Raw genomic sequence first — 13,378 nt, 5'->3', positions numbered from 1 at the left:
CTCCACACTCGTGTTCTCCAAACTGCAGAACAGTATGACGCAACTCTCATTAGCCAAAGATTGGTTTCCTAATCATTGCCCAATAATTCCAGCATCTCTTAAATGAATGGCCACTCACAAATGCCATTATTTCATCATATGCAATATAGAGCAACACTTATATACAGTAAATTTTGCATATATAGCACAGTTCTATCTTCAAACAGTCGAAATAACCAGCAATTAATATGTAAAAATAACTAGCAAAACTAATAAACATAAATTATTATTATTATTATTATTATTATTACAAGTATTATTATATACTCGCTTATGCTTCATCAGGTCTAAAAGCTAGCAGAGTAATTATATTCTGGATTAATCTCCATTAATTAGGTTCGATACATGGCACACACAATAGTTTCATTCTGGATTCTACAATTGTAGCAGCGAACTAATTATAACAGAGTGGTCTTATTAGCTAGTCGCTGGAGCTAAGAGGAACCCTTCCACTGGTGGGTTGGCTTCAAGGGTAAGAGGAATCAATCGTTATTATATATATATATATATATATATATATATATATATATATATATATATATATATATATATATATATATATCTACATTTGAGTGAGGTGGGAGGGGTGATGTGGCATTAACACAAGACAGAACAAGAGGGGATATTAATAGGGTATTAAAAGTATCAACACAAGACAGAACACAAACAATGGGTATTGAATAGAAGTATTTGTAGAAAGCCTATTGGTCCATATTTCTTGATGCTTCTATATATATATATATATATATATATATATATATATATATATATATATATATATATATATATATATATATATATACAAAATTATTGAAAGCAAGAAATTTATCTTAATTTTCTCACAAGTGAGAAATGGTGCATATCACACTAAGATTTGTAATTTTTTTTTTTATATATATTTAGCTGTGTTAGCTAGCCCAAATCCTTATCCTGACCCCTTCCAAGTACTATATAGTCGTAATGGCTTAACGCTTTTCCTTGATAATTCCCTCTAGCGACGTCAAGTCTTGTTCTTTCAGTCTTTCTTCGTATCCCTGGGGTCTTCACACTGGGGCGGCATATCTTAAAACTGGTCGAACGTTGGCGGTGAGCATTGATAAATAAAAGTGTGTGTGTCTGTAATTACCTAAGTAATTACCTAAGTGTAGTTACAGGATGAGAGCTACTCTCGTGGTGTCCCGTCTTCCCAGCACTCTTTGTCATATAACGCTTTGAAACTACTGACATACTGTGTGTGTGTGTGTGTGTGTGTGTGTGTGTGTGTGTGTGTGGTGTATGCTACGTGTCTGTCATTGCATATCGGAAATTTTCTCACTGATCAAAAGAGAGGATGCCGTTTTACAGGACTTTAATGTTGTGGGTGTCAGTGTAAATTGGCGCCATAACCATAGATCCCGGCCACTCTCTCCTCTTACAGTGCCGATTGGGTTTTGTTGCTCGCCCATCATCTTAGAGCCAGTAAATGCCAACAGGCAGACGCATTCGCACCATAGTAGATAATCTGGTACTCCTGCAGATGTGGCACCCCTGCAGATGTGGCACCCCTTCAGATGTGGCACCCCTGACACCCCTGCAGATCTGGCACCCCTTCAGATCTGGCTCCCCTGCAGACCTGGCACCCCTGCAGATCTGGCACCCCTGCAGATCTGGCACCCCTTCAGATCTGGCACCCCTGCAGACCTGACACCCCTGCAGATCTGGCACCCCTTCAGATCTGGCACCCCTTCAGATCTGGCACCCCTGCAGACCTGACACCCCTGCAGATCTGGCACCCCTGCAGATCTGGCACCCCTGCAGACCTGACACCCCTGCAGATCTGGCACCCCTTCAGATCTGGCACCCCTGCAGACCTGACATCCCTGCAGATCTGGCACCCTTGCAGATGTGGCACCCCTATAAATGTGGCACCCCTGCAGATGTGGCACCCCTGCAGGTCTGGCACTCGCGTCTAATAGACAAGGCTGACTGGTGTCTGAACAACACTCCCAAACCGACGCCATTGTGACCAAAAACGTTTAACTTATTGATCCATAAGTTGGAAGGTGTCGTCTTGGCTTCTCCTAAATAACTCGCTTGCTGAAGCGATGAGCATCTTATTCCCAATGATATATAAACAATCATAGAGGCTAATGTAGCAACAGTGGACAAAAACCTAATTGTTATGACTTTATCCTCGAGCTACAGCTCTTGGCCCCCCACCTCCGGCACAGGTCCACCGGCAACCTGTGGAAGGGTTAGAGAGAGAGAGAGTGAGAGAAGTGTTTAGATTTACGGCAAGCCTCCCCTGTGGTGGCGCACGGGGGGGCTGGTGGTCCGTGGGGGCTGTTTATCGCGCCTTCACGGGGGGGGCTCCTGCTGCTCTCGGCGGAGTACGACTAATTTGGGAGGCGTTGTGGTGGAAGGGGGATGCCGCCCCCTGGGTGCTGACTTCGATTAAAACCTCCCGTGTTTATCTTACGAGACGAGGGTGGTGACGTGGAGAGGGGGGCGCTGAGCCCATCATGCAAGACGAGGGTGGTGACGTGAGGGAAGGGGGGGCGCTGAGCCCATCATGCAAGACGAGGGTGGTGACGTGAGGGAAGGGGGGGCGCTGAGCCCATCATGCAAGACGAGGGTGGTGACGTGGAGAGGGGGGCGCTGAGCCCATCATGCAAGACGAGGGTGGTGACGTGAGGGAAGGGGGGGCGCTGAGCCCACTGCCTCAAGTAACACCGTGCAAATGTACATTGTAAGTGTATTAAAAGTGTGTGTATTAAATGCTTCAGTGCTGGGTTAGGAATTATTACCATACTGAAGCTGGAGGTTACACCACCTGCTTGGTGCTTGCCTGGTGCCAGGCGGCTGCAAGGCAGGCACCAGGCAGGCACCAGGCAGGCATCAGGCAGGCACCAGGCAGGCACCAGGCAGGCATCAGGCAGGCACCAGCCAGGCAGCATGTAAAAGACAGCACTCCAAGTATATGGACACAATATATCAGTTTCCCATCTACTGTGTGTGTGTGTGTGTGTGTGTGTGTGTGTGTGTGTGTGTGTGTGTGTGTGTGTGTGTGTGTTCACCTAGTTGTACTAGGTGAACATAAGCCTCGCCTTTGACCATCAGTAGTTCAAGGCAGGGACAACTCGTAAGGCGTTCACTTACAATTTTCTATTTAAAGTTCAGTCTCGAATTCGCTTCGACAACTGGCTCGTCTAGTCCCTTCCTCTTGTTTACGACTCTGAGGCTGAACAAGATCTTTCTGACATCCCCTGTGACTCATCTGTGTTTCCCCCCAATTGCCAATTATGTCCTCTCGTTCTAATGTTCCTTAATTTTGTAAACATTGCAACCATGCCTACTTTATCAACCACTACCACCCTCACCACCACCACTACCCCCCCTCACCACCACCACTAGCAGAATCACCACCACCACTACCCAGTAACGAGTAACCACCACAACACCACCGCCGTTACCATCAACGACGATGCTTGTGTTGACCACATCCGGCAAACAAGAAAAAAACAAATGCAACAAAATAACACACACCAGCGACACAATATTTTTCCACCGAGGCCACAACGACGTACCATGTACGGGGTACGTCCTCGCCGCCACCTTCACCGTACACCACAGCAGCAGCAGCAGCAGCAGCACGAACAGCAGCAACAGCAGCAGCAGGAGAGTGTGAGGTAGAGTGCCTCACAGTGCCAAATAGTCGGTCGTGTTGGCCCAAGTATCACACACAGAGTCACTCACCACAAGACAGAACCTCCCTCTCTCTCTCTACACACACACACACACACACACACACACACACACACACACACACACACACACACACACACACGACAAACGACCTATAGCCATTAAAAACACAAACCATACGGACCATAGCAGGTGTATGGCTCGTGGGACGAGCCATGATTGGAGGCGATGTTTACTCTCCATTAAATGTCGCCAGTACCAATGTTTTGTGATATTTTTACCATTTTAAGCCTAAGTTCATTAAAGTGTTTCCTCACCCCTGGTGCACGTTATGAGGCCCTGCATGTTGTGAGGCTCTACAGGTTGTGAGGCTCTACAGGTTGTGAGGCTCTACAGGTTGTGAGGCTCTACAGGTTGTGAGGCTCTACAGGTTATGAGGGGTCTGCAGGTTAAGAGGTTAGACAGGAAGAGGTTATTTATGTTATAAGAGACACACTGACTATGCAACTCACATTCTATGAGGGTTGTGAAGGTTGTGGAAATCATGAGTCTGGTATCATAACCCCCCACGAATGTCTCCTTGTACTCACAACACCCTCGGGGGTGTTGAGCAGATAGGTTGTACCTATTTTATTGACCAGACCACACACTAGAAAGTGAAGGGACGACGACGTTTCGGTCCGTGCTGGACCGTTCTATTTCTGTCACGTTATTGTACCTATTTTGTTCCTACGATCTGATTTATCGCTGAGAAATATGCTGGGGGAAAGTCTTAAGGTGCAGGGTGACCCCCTACATGGGTAGCCTGTGACCCCACGGCACACTGATCTCGCAATCGACACGACCCAGGATCGAACCCCGGGGCGAGGCGAGATGATTGGGCACCCTGGGAGTGGAGGATTTGTAAACAGAACAAAACACATATCAAAATAGTTACACGCCTTGTTAAATTGTGTAGAGTTATAGGTGTTTTTTTCCAATTACGTGAATTGGCAATAATTTTGCTACCGCCCACAGGATAGGTATGGGGGGATCCCCGCCCACAGGATAGGTATGGAGGGATCCCCGCCCACAGGATAGATATGGGGTCCCCACCCACAGGATAGGTATGGGGTCCCCACCCACAGGATAGGTATGAGGTCCTCGCCCACAGGATACGTATGGGGTCCCCACTCACAGGATAGATATGGGGTCCCCACCCACAGGATAGGTATGAGGTCCTCGCCCACAGGATACGTATGGGGTCCCCACTCACAGGATAGGTATGGGATCCAACGCCATGTCCACGGCTTACTCACACGGACCTACATGCACACAAGAGTATGTACGTAAATCCGTCTACGACCCCTATCCACCCGGCACCTCCTATCCCCATATTCGTCTGTCTTCTCCTCGTGTCCGGGGAGTTCTTCTGTGCAGTGTTGTGTACATTCCACCTGCATGTTGCAAATGTTTACGTCCACCTAAGTTTATTCCAGTCGTAGCCTTGCGGGCCAGAGAGAGAGAGGGAGAGAGGGAGAGGGAGAGAGGATGCAGGTAGATCAGACAGACAGACAGACACAGGTGGTAGTGCCAAGATACCTCTCAGGTTCACGCCGGTTTGTCCTCTGTTGACGTATGAACTTTATCCCAACTTTACCCCTGGCGTTAACTTTCTGACACCACCCGCCGGTACACCTGTCAGCCGTCGAAGATGCTGCTGTTCCGTTCTTTATGGATGAGAAGCAGGGATAAAAAAAAGAAACATTCCTGGGATCACATTCCTTCAGTAAGCCTTTGGCTGAACACCGGGCCAGGTCTCCGCCCCAAGCGTTCTCGTGACTATTGGGAAGCCTCGACCCTGCTACCCAATCTCTGCATGGCGGCTTTGTATATGTTTATTAAATTAAGCAGCTTGCCTGGGTGTTTGGTCGGTGTTTGGTCGGTGTTTGGTCGTTGTTTGGTCGGTGTTTGGTCGGTGTTTGGTTGGTGTTTGGTCGGTGTTTGGTTGGTGTTTGGTCGGTGTTTGGTCGGTGTTTGGTCGGTGTTTGGTTGGTGTTTGGTCGGTGTTTCGACACTTGGTGATGTTTGTTCTGGGGTGGTTTGTGTGGTATTGATCTTAGTTTGATAGCATGTGCTAGGTGCTTGCATTTAGTTTATGTCAAACATTAGGTGTTGGGTGTTCAGGTGTTGGGTGTTCAGGTGTTGGGTGTTCAGGTGTTGGGTGTTCAGGTGTTGGGTGTTCAGGTGTTGGGTGTTCAGGTGTTGGGTGTTCAGGTGTTGGGTGTTCAGGTGTTGGGTCGGTGTCTAGTCGGTTAATGGTGTTTAATTTAACCAAACATACGCAAACTGCTTTATCAAACTGACCTCTTTTTTTTTAGCGGCAAGTCTTTTCGGAGTTGTCGACAAAGAAATATGATGAAGACGGAGAAGTCAGCGGTCCCAGTTCCACCTCGCTCACTCTAATTATTCCCCACGGTGCTGGGGCTTCGCGTTGATGTTAGGGAAAGGGGTGGTGGGAAGGCAAGGGAAAGGGGTGAGAAGGAAAGGGCAGGGGGTAGAAAGGAAAGGGAGGACGGGTGGGGCTTCGCGTTGATGTTAGGGAAAGGGGTGGGAAGGCAAGGGAAAGGGGTGAGAAGGAAAGGGCAGGGGGTAGAAAGGAAAGGGAGGACGGGTGGGGCTTCGCGTTGATGTTAGGGAAAGGGGTGGGAAGGCAAGGGAAGGGGGTAGAAAGGAAAGGGAAGGGGGTAGAAAGTAAAGGAAGGAGGGAATGAATTTGCAAGACGTTATATACCGTCGTGAGAGGTACAAAAGCTACACTCATTTGGTCCTTGTGACGTGGCGATTGGCTTTTGTTTACTATGGTCTGTAATTAAAATATGTAAGTACGGGACACTGTACTCTTCGCTGCTAAATATTCTTGGTGCGAAGAACATTTCGGGCCCCGGTGTTTGTTCACATGCAAAACATTATGTAAAAAAATGTTCATTACTTTCAGAGACCTCGCGGGCCAAAGCTTTCATTTCTATTAAATATGTATAATGCATACTTGCAACCATAATATATTCATGCCGTTTAATTATATTCTGTAGAATTATATATTCATAATGTTTGTATAATATATATATATATATATATATATATATATATATATATATATATATATATATATATATATATATATATATATATATATATATATATATATATATATACTTACATACATATATATAGTAATAGTAGGCATCCATCAGTCTCAGGAGACTATGGAGTTGCGCTCTGAAGTGGCCTCACCAGGGCGCAAAGCCAGGGTTAGGTAGATACAGGGGAGAAGCTGTTACCCATGCAGCACGTTCCCTCCCCCCCCCCCCCCCCTCCTTCCCCTCTCCACCGTCCTCCGTGGGTCATGTCTTAGAGAATTGTTAACCGGTTGTGGGTTATACCGCTTTCTGTTGGAAACACGCTAAATAACTAGGCATGAGGTTTACGAAAGGTATATTCTTATCTTCTGCGGTTTTTCCCCCGTGTGGTAGAGGGCGCTGGACCGCCTTGGTCCGGGTGGGTTACTGTCAAGTTCAAGTTCAAGTATGTTTATTGAGATAAGCAATAAATACATCTCAAAGGGATAGAGTAGCTTAGGCTATTTCTACCCCCCGATAACTTTTCCCATGCCGGGAATCGAACCCGGGCCTCCTGGGTGAAAGCCAGGTATCCTAGCCACTAGAGCACATGGGACATAGGGGGCTACTGTCTCCCGGGTGCTGGTATGGCCACGGCGATAGTGCTGGTCCTGTGGTTGACAGTGACAAACGCCAGCAATTAACGATGGTAACAAGAAGTGATGACACTCTTAGTAGCGTGGATGATAATGCTGTATCCGGTAATGGTGTTGGTGAGGTGACTCCCTGCGGGTGTGTGAGGGTGCTGGGAGAGGGGGAAGAGCACGAGTTAGAACTCTCAGGTGTGGCAACTGACGACGAGGTGCCAGCACACCTGCGCCACAGGGCTAGGTAGGCACAATAAGGGCCGCAGCAGCTACACCACCAACAAGGACGCGGAGCGACGCAGCGAGGCGAGCAGGACACACAGGGGAGGTGTGAGGGTGTGAGGCAGGTGAGGTGTGAGGGTGTAAGGCAGGTGAGGTGTCGGCTCATTAACACCTTGGCACCTGGCTGCCACAAGAGAGGAAGCCACGGGGGACGGTGCCACAAGAGAGGGAGCCACGGGAGACGGTGCCACAAGAGAGGGAGGCACGGGGGGATGGTGCCAGAAGGAGATGGTGCCAGGGAAGCAGCCCACAGATAGATAACCAAGAACATAGTGCCACGCTGGTGACCGGTGGAGACACTCCTGCACTTCTGATGCTGGCACTCCTATTAACTCCCGCCGCCCGACTCTATCGCTGCCTCGCAGCAACTTTATGCCGCCCCCTCGCCTCCCCACCCCCCTGCCACAGTGCCACTTGGCCAGATAAACCAACCATGGCAGCCCTTGTTTCATCCTAGGGGGAGAGGGAAGGGGGGGGAACATGGTGCCAGGTGGATGTACTTCACGCTTCTCTAACTCTTAAACCCACCCCCACCCCCCTTTCCCCTCTTTACAACCCTTGTTTCTAAATATTCTTGTCCATTTAACCTTTCTTTCCTAATGTGCTAGTGTGCTAGCTTACCCCCCTTCCCCGCCACGGGACGCTGGGGGCACAATTTAGCGCGTGCCGTCAGACATTGTTGGGGATGACTATCAAGAGCTCGGGCTGGGATTCTTGGCGTGAGAGTTGCCTCCCAACCCCCCTAGACCCCCACCACCATCATCCCTCCCCCCCACTTTCCGTACCCCAGCAACGCACCAACACTCCTTCCCCCCACGCCACCATAGCGGACACTAGTGGTGGTGACAAGTTGGAGAGCGTTTTTATCATCTGTGTATCATACTGGTGGAATGCTTCCCCCTTCGACCCCCTCCCACACTCCCTCCCTCACCCACACCATCCCCCCACCTAACCCTCCTTTACCCCCACACTATCCCCACCTCCCTCTCTCTCACCCACACTTCCCCACTTCCTCTAAGGGAACTGGTAGCGGAGTGGACAGCGCATGGGACTTGTAACCTGTGGCCCGGGTTTGATTCCCGGCGTCGGCAGAGACAATTGGACAGAGTTTCTTTCACCCTGATGCCCCCCTGTTACCTAGCTGTAAATAGGTACCTGGGAGTTAGACCGTTGCTATGGGCTGCTTCCTATGTGTGTGTGAGAGAGAGAGAAAAAATAGTAGTAACAGTTGATTGATTGACAGTTGAGAGGCGGGCCGAAAGAGCAGAGCTCATCCCCCGCAAGACAATTAGGTGAATACTTATACTGACGGTTGTGTAGAAGTAGGTGGAAGATGTACCGAATATTCATGTAAATATATGCCCGAAATATTTTGTAAATATTTGCCCGAAACGCATTGCGTAATAGTGGCTTTAGGCATTGTATGTACTAGCTCTATCTATATATCAATCCATTAATGTAACATCACTTGTATGTATGTACCTTACCTGAATAAACACATTTATTTATTATTATTATTTTATATTAAAACAATCCTCTCACTCATATCAATGAAGCATGTCTCTGTAAACTCTTGTAAAAGCATGTAAACTCTTGTAAACTCTTGTATGTAAACTCTTGTATGTCAACTCAAGACCAACGTGTAGGTATATGCCTTCCAACTGAATTTTTAAAAGGCGAGGGGCAGTAGAATTAGGTATTGTGACTCATTCTCCTGGCACTGAACGCACATAGTAACGCCCAGATAATAGTGATATGCGATTGAACGCTTTAGTTGCAAATGAAAATAGATTTGAGATTAAACGCCTTTGGATACTGTCACATGTTGGCATCTCAAAGCGTGATACTGTTGACATGCTTGTAAACACAACCTGTAACAGATCACTAGTAGAAATTAATGTTGATGTTTCATTAGCAGTGACAAAGAGAATACTGAAAGGAATGTTTTATGAAAACCTTATGAAAAATGAAAAATGACTCTGATGAAAATTTTGCAAACCTACGAATTCACAAAGACCTAAAAACTGTCGCATTAGACATTATGAATACCGTGAACAAACATTTATTTGTATGGAACTAATAGAACCAGAACTCAGCATTGCGATGTTACAGTGGTCCGAATAAATCTGGGATATAGACATATGTGACAGCTTTCTCAAATTCAAGTGTCAAACGTACCATATCTTGAGGTTATCTTGAGATGATTTCGGGGCTTTTTAGTGTCCCCGCGGTCCGGTCCTCGACCAGGCCTCCACTCCCAGGAAGCAGCCCGTGACAGCTGACTAACACCCAGGTACCTATTTTACTGCTAGGTAACAGGGGCATAGGGTGAAAGAAACTCTGCCCAGTGTATCTCGCCGGCGCCTGGGATCGAACCCAGGACCACAGGATCACAAGTCCAGCGTGCTGTTCGCTTGGCCGACCAGCAACTTTGTGAAATAAAAGAAGAAAAAAAACGTATTCTCTTCAATTTTATTCTGTAGAATGATCCACATTGATTTCCAGCCCCGTGGGTTGACCTACGTAGAACTCTCAATATTATCTGAATAATTTAAAAACCAATGAAATACTGGACCAGTACAACCAGTACAGGACCAGTACTGGACCAGTACAGTACACAAGATTTACTATGTGATGAACTAGCAATGTATAATTACAACTCGAACTTGTTTACAGCCCCTTAATTAGGCTGCGTGGTTAAGTGCTCAGTAACTCGATCAGAACACTGTGTTGTCTAAGAGTAGACGAGAGTCTACTCTTGTAGTCTCTCAAGAGTCTACAGAGAGCTGTCTAAGAGCTGTCTAAGAGTCAATCTAAGTGGTGTCTTCTGTCTCCCATGTACAGCCCTGTACAGAGGGAGACAGAAGAAATACAATGTTGGGTACCATTGTATATATATATATATATATATATATATATATATATATATATATATATATATATATATATATATATATATATATATATATGGCAAGTAGACCATAAACTATAAATATATATATTTCCTATTCACATCTACCTATATCCTTCTCTCGCATCGTCTCCCTGTACTATCCCCACCTCTACTATCACCATCACCACCATCCCTCCCTCCCTCATCATCACCCTCACCATCCCCTACCTCCCTCACCTTCACTGCCATTTATGGATGTCATAGAAAGCACAATTTACGTATTCAGTGTTCATTATAGAAGAAAAATCATTATAGCCACACAAGGTGCCTCGATTATCCGCCCCCCCCCCCGCATGCAGCCCCTTCCCCCCCCCTTCTCCACCCCACGACCCCCATTCCACCCCACTAAGACCCCAACTCCCTACTCTTTCCTGCCTAGTTTCTAGGTGTCAGCCTTCGTTTTCTTTGAAGTTCTTTCCACTACCTTAAATTATTCTAATCTTTAAATCACTCCTCTCCGCTTGTGTGTGTGTGTGTGTGTGTGTGTGTGTGTGTGTGTGTGTGTGTGTGTGTGTGTGTGTGTATAGTTATTAATGAATAATGAAGTTTTAGTGGTTCCAACGTCTATGACTGTTTAAATGTTCATGAAAATGCATAAATAATTGATCCTTTAAATTCCTTAACCAACCAAAAAATAGTGAATTTTGGCTCTCACCGACTGTGACTATACCGGGAGGTCTACCCTGAGTATACTCGGTGCGTATACTCAGAAAGTTTACTTTTGTCCTGAACTATACTTCGTAACTAACGTATACTTAATGACCGGTGAGTATTTCCGATGGCCTTATCGGAAATACTGACCGGTATTTCCCTCCAGAGGTTGATTGCCCTCTCATATTGATTGATTGATTGTCAGATTGATTGACATAGTTCATGTTCGAACTCAAATTGGAGAACAAGGAATATGTGGATAAAGAGCGGGGTGCAGGCTAGGCCTCCCGCCCCAACCTCGGCCTAACCAACTGGGTGTACACTATTTATATCCTGAACCAACCGCTAACCCTCCGACATCTCCAGATAATCACTGGCATAAACATATCAGCTAAATTCACAATCTAAATACTCGCTACGTGAACCGTTAGCATACCAGAATCCACGCAGTAATCCACGCAGTAATCCACGCAGTTGACCAGACCACACACTAGAAAATGAAGGGACGACGACGTTTCAATCCGTCCTGGACCATTCTCAATCGACTTGAGAATGGTCCAGGACGGACCGAAACGTCGTCGTCCCTTCGCTTTCTAGTGTGTGGTCTGGTCAACATACTTCAGCCACGTTATTGTGACTCCTCGCCTGTAATCCACGCAATCCTCCACAGTAATCCACAGAGTTATCCAGAGCTAGCATCCCAAAGAACTTTCTACAGTAGTCTCCCCCGCCCCTCTCCCTCCCCCACACACAGTTACCAACAGAGAGATGAAGCAGTAATCGTCGAACAAATGACGAGCCTTCGGTAAATTAATGACCACCTGACACCCACGACAAGGAAATTTATGATGGCCGCTTTGGTGAAGGTGTGAGTTTTGCTGATGCGAAACTGTTCCTTTAGATCCAGTCACTGGTACTCAATCCTCTTCCTCTCCTCGTGTGGGGGAGACGTGATCCAAATCAATTCTCTTCAACCTTGTGTGAAAACCATACCTATAGCGTCCACCTATCTTACCATAGGCGGTAGTGGACGCCATACCCATTCCGTGGGTGGTAGTGGACCACCAGCCCACCACCACTACCACCACCAGCCCGCACAACAACAACCAGCCCCCCCTACCACCACCACCATTGTGTAACCTGACCCCTGACGGGAGACTATATATAAGGTTACCAATAATATATGACTTCCCGTTCAGGCTTCCGGATGATAACGTCATACACAGAGGGGAGGAGCACGTGGGCCAAGTGAGGGGAGAGGAAGGGCGAGGGGAGAGGAAGGGAGAGGGGAGAGAACGGGGTGAGGGAAGACGTAGGGAGAGAGAGAGAGGGGGAGACGGGCCTAGGGAGCAGATTAAGGAATATTAGACGCAGAGATGGATTACCGGTGTAAAAGTTAGAGGATGAGAGAGTGGGTGAGGGAGAGAGGGTGGGTGAGGGAGAGAGAGGGTGAGTGAGGGAGAGAGGGTGGGTGAAGGAGAGAGAGGGAGGGATAGGGAGCGACACACACAGGTGGACAGACTAAATGAAGGCAGGCATGAGGGGATGGGTGTGGTAGGTAAACAATGCAGCTGCCCCATTACCTGCCTTCCTATATACCCCATCACCTGCCTTCTTACCACCCCTGCCACCACTACATGTCCCCCCCCCCTCCCCTTTTCCCGTCCACTCCCCTATCTGGGAGTCGTCGAGGCAGGGGGGAGGGGTATATCTTTGTGAGTCATCCAAGAAGGGGTATGTTTGGTAGGGTAGTGTTGACGGGGGTGATGCCTGAATGGTTGTGGAGGGAGGGGGAGAGGGAGATACGTGGTGGGGACGAACCAGGTGTCTCAGGACACAGCTGGAGAGATACAGTGATGCACGTATCATTAAATGTTGCAGCCGACACTGTGAAAGACCAATTGGGACGTGTGAATGACGTCATTCATTATTCACCTCGCTGTCCGACAACTGAAAACGTCGAAATGAATCCATTCTCCGTTGGCTTCTTTCCGATAGATGTGTGTGTCTGCGTCAGATGGACT

The 13,378-nt window shown here is 47.4% G+C and overlaps 1 protein-coding gene, 1 long non-coding RNA gene and 1 other non-coding gene across 7 annotated transcripts in view; 1 reads left to right on the top strand and 2 right to left on the bottom strand.

Moving 5' to 3' along the window:
• The window catches only part of LOC123766552 (zwei Ig domain protein zig-8), a 176,493-nt gene that overhangs the window by 113,054 nt on the left and 50,061 nt on the right, over positions 1–13,378 (top strand). The gene's annotated exons all lie outside the window — the stretch shown is intronic.
• LOC123766553 (uncharacterized) overlaps positions 1–13,378 on the bottom strand; it is a 287,226-nt gene that overhangs the window by 223,843 nt on the left and 50,005 nt on the right. The gene's annotated exons all lie outside the window — the stretch shown is intronic.
• Positions 7,366–7,437, bottom strand: TRNAE-UUC (transfer RNA glutamic acid (anticodon UUC)). The gene has a single exon. It is a non-coding gene; the product is annotated as a tRNA-Glu (tRNA).

This window comes from Procambarus clarkii, chromosome 62 (genome assembly GCF_040958095.1).
Source record: "Procambarus clarkii isolate CNS0578487 chromosome 62, FALCON_Pclarkii_2.0, whole genome shotgun sequence".
NCBI lineage: Eukaryota > Metazoa > Arthropoda > Malacostraca > Decapoda > Cambaridae > Procambarus > Procambarus clarkii.
The sequence above is the reverse complement of the archived record's forward strand: the minus strand, read 5'-3'. Positions and strand labels throughout refer to the sequence as shown.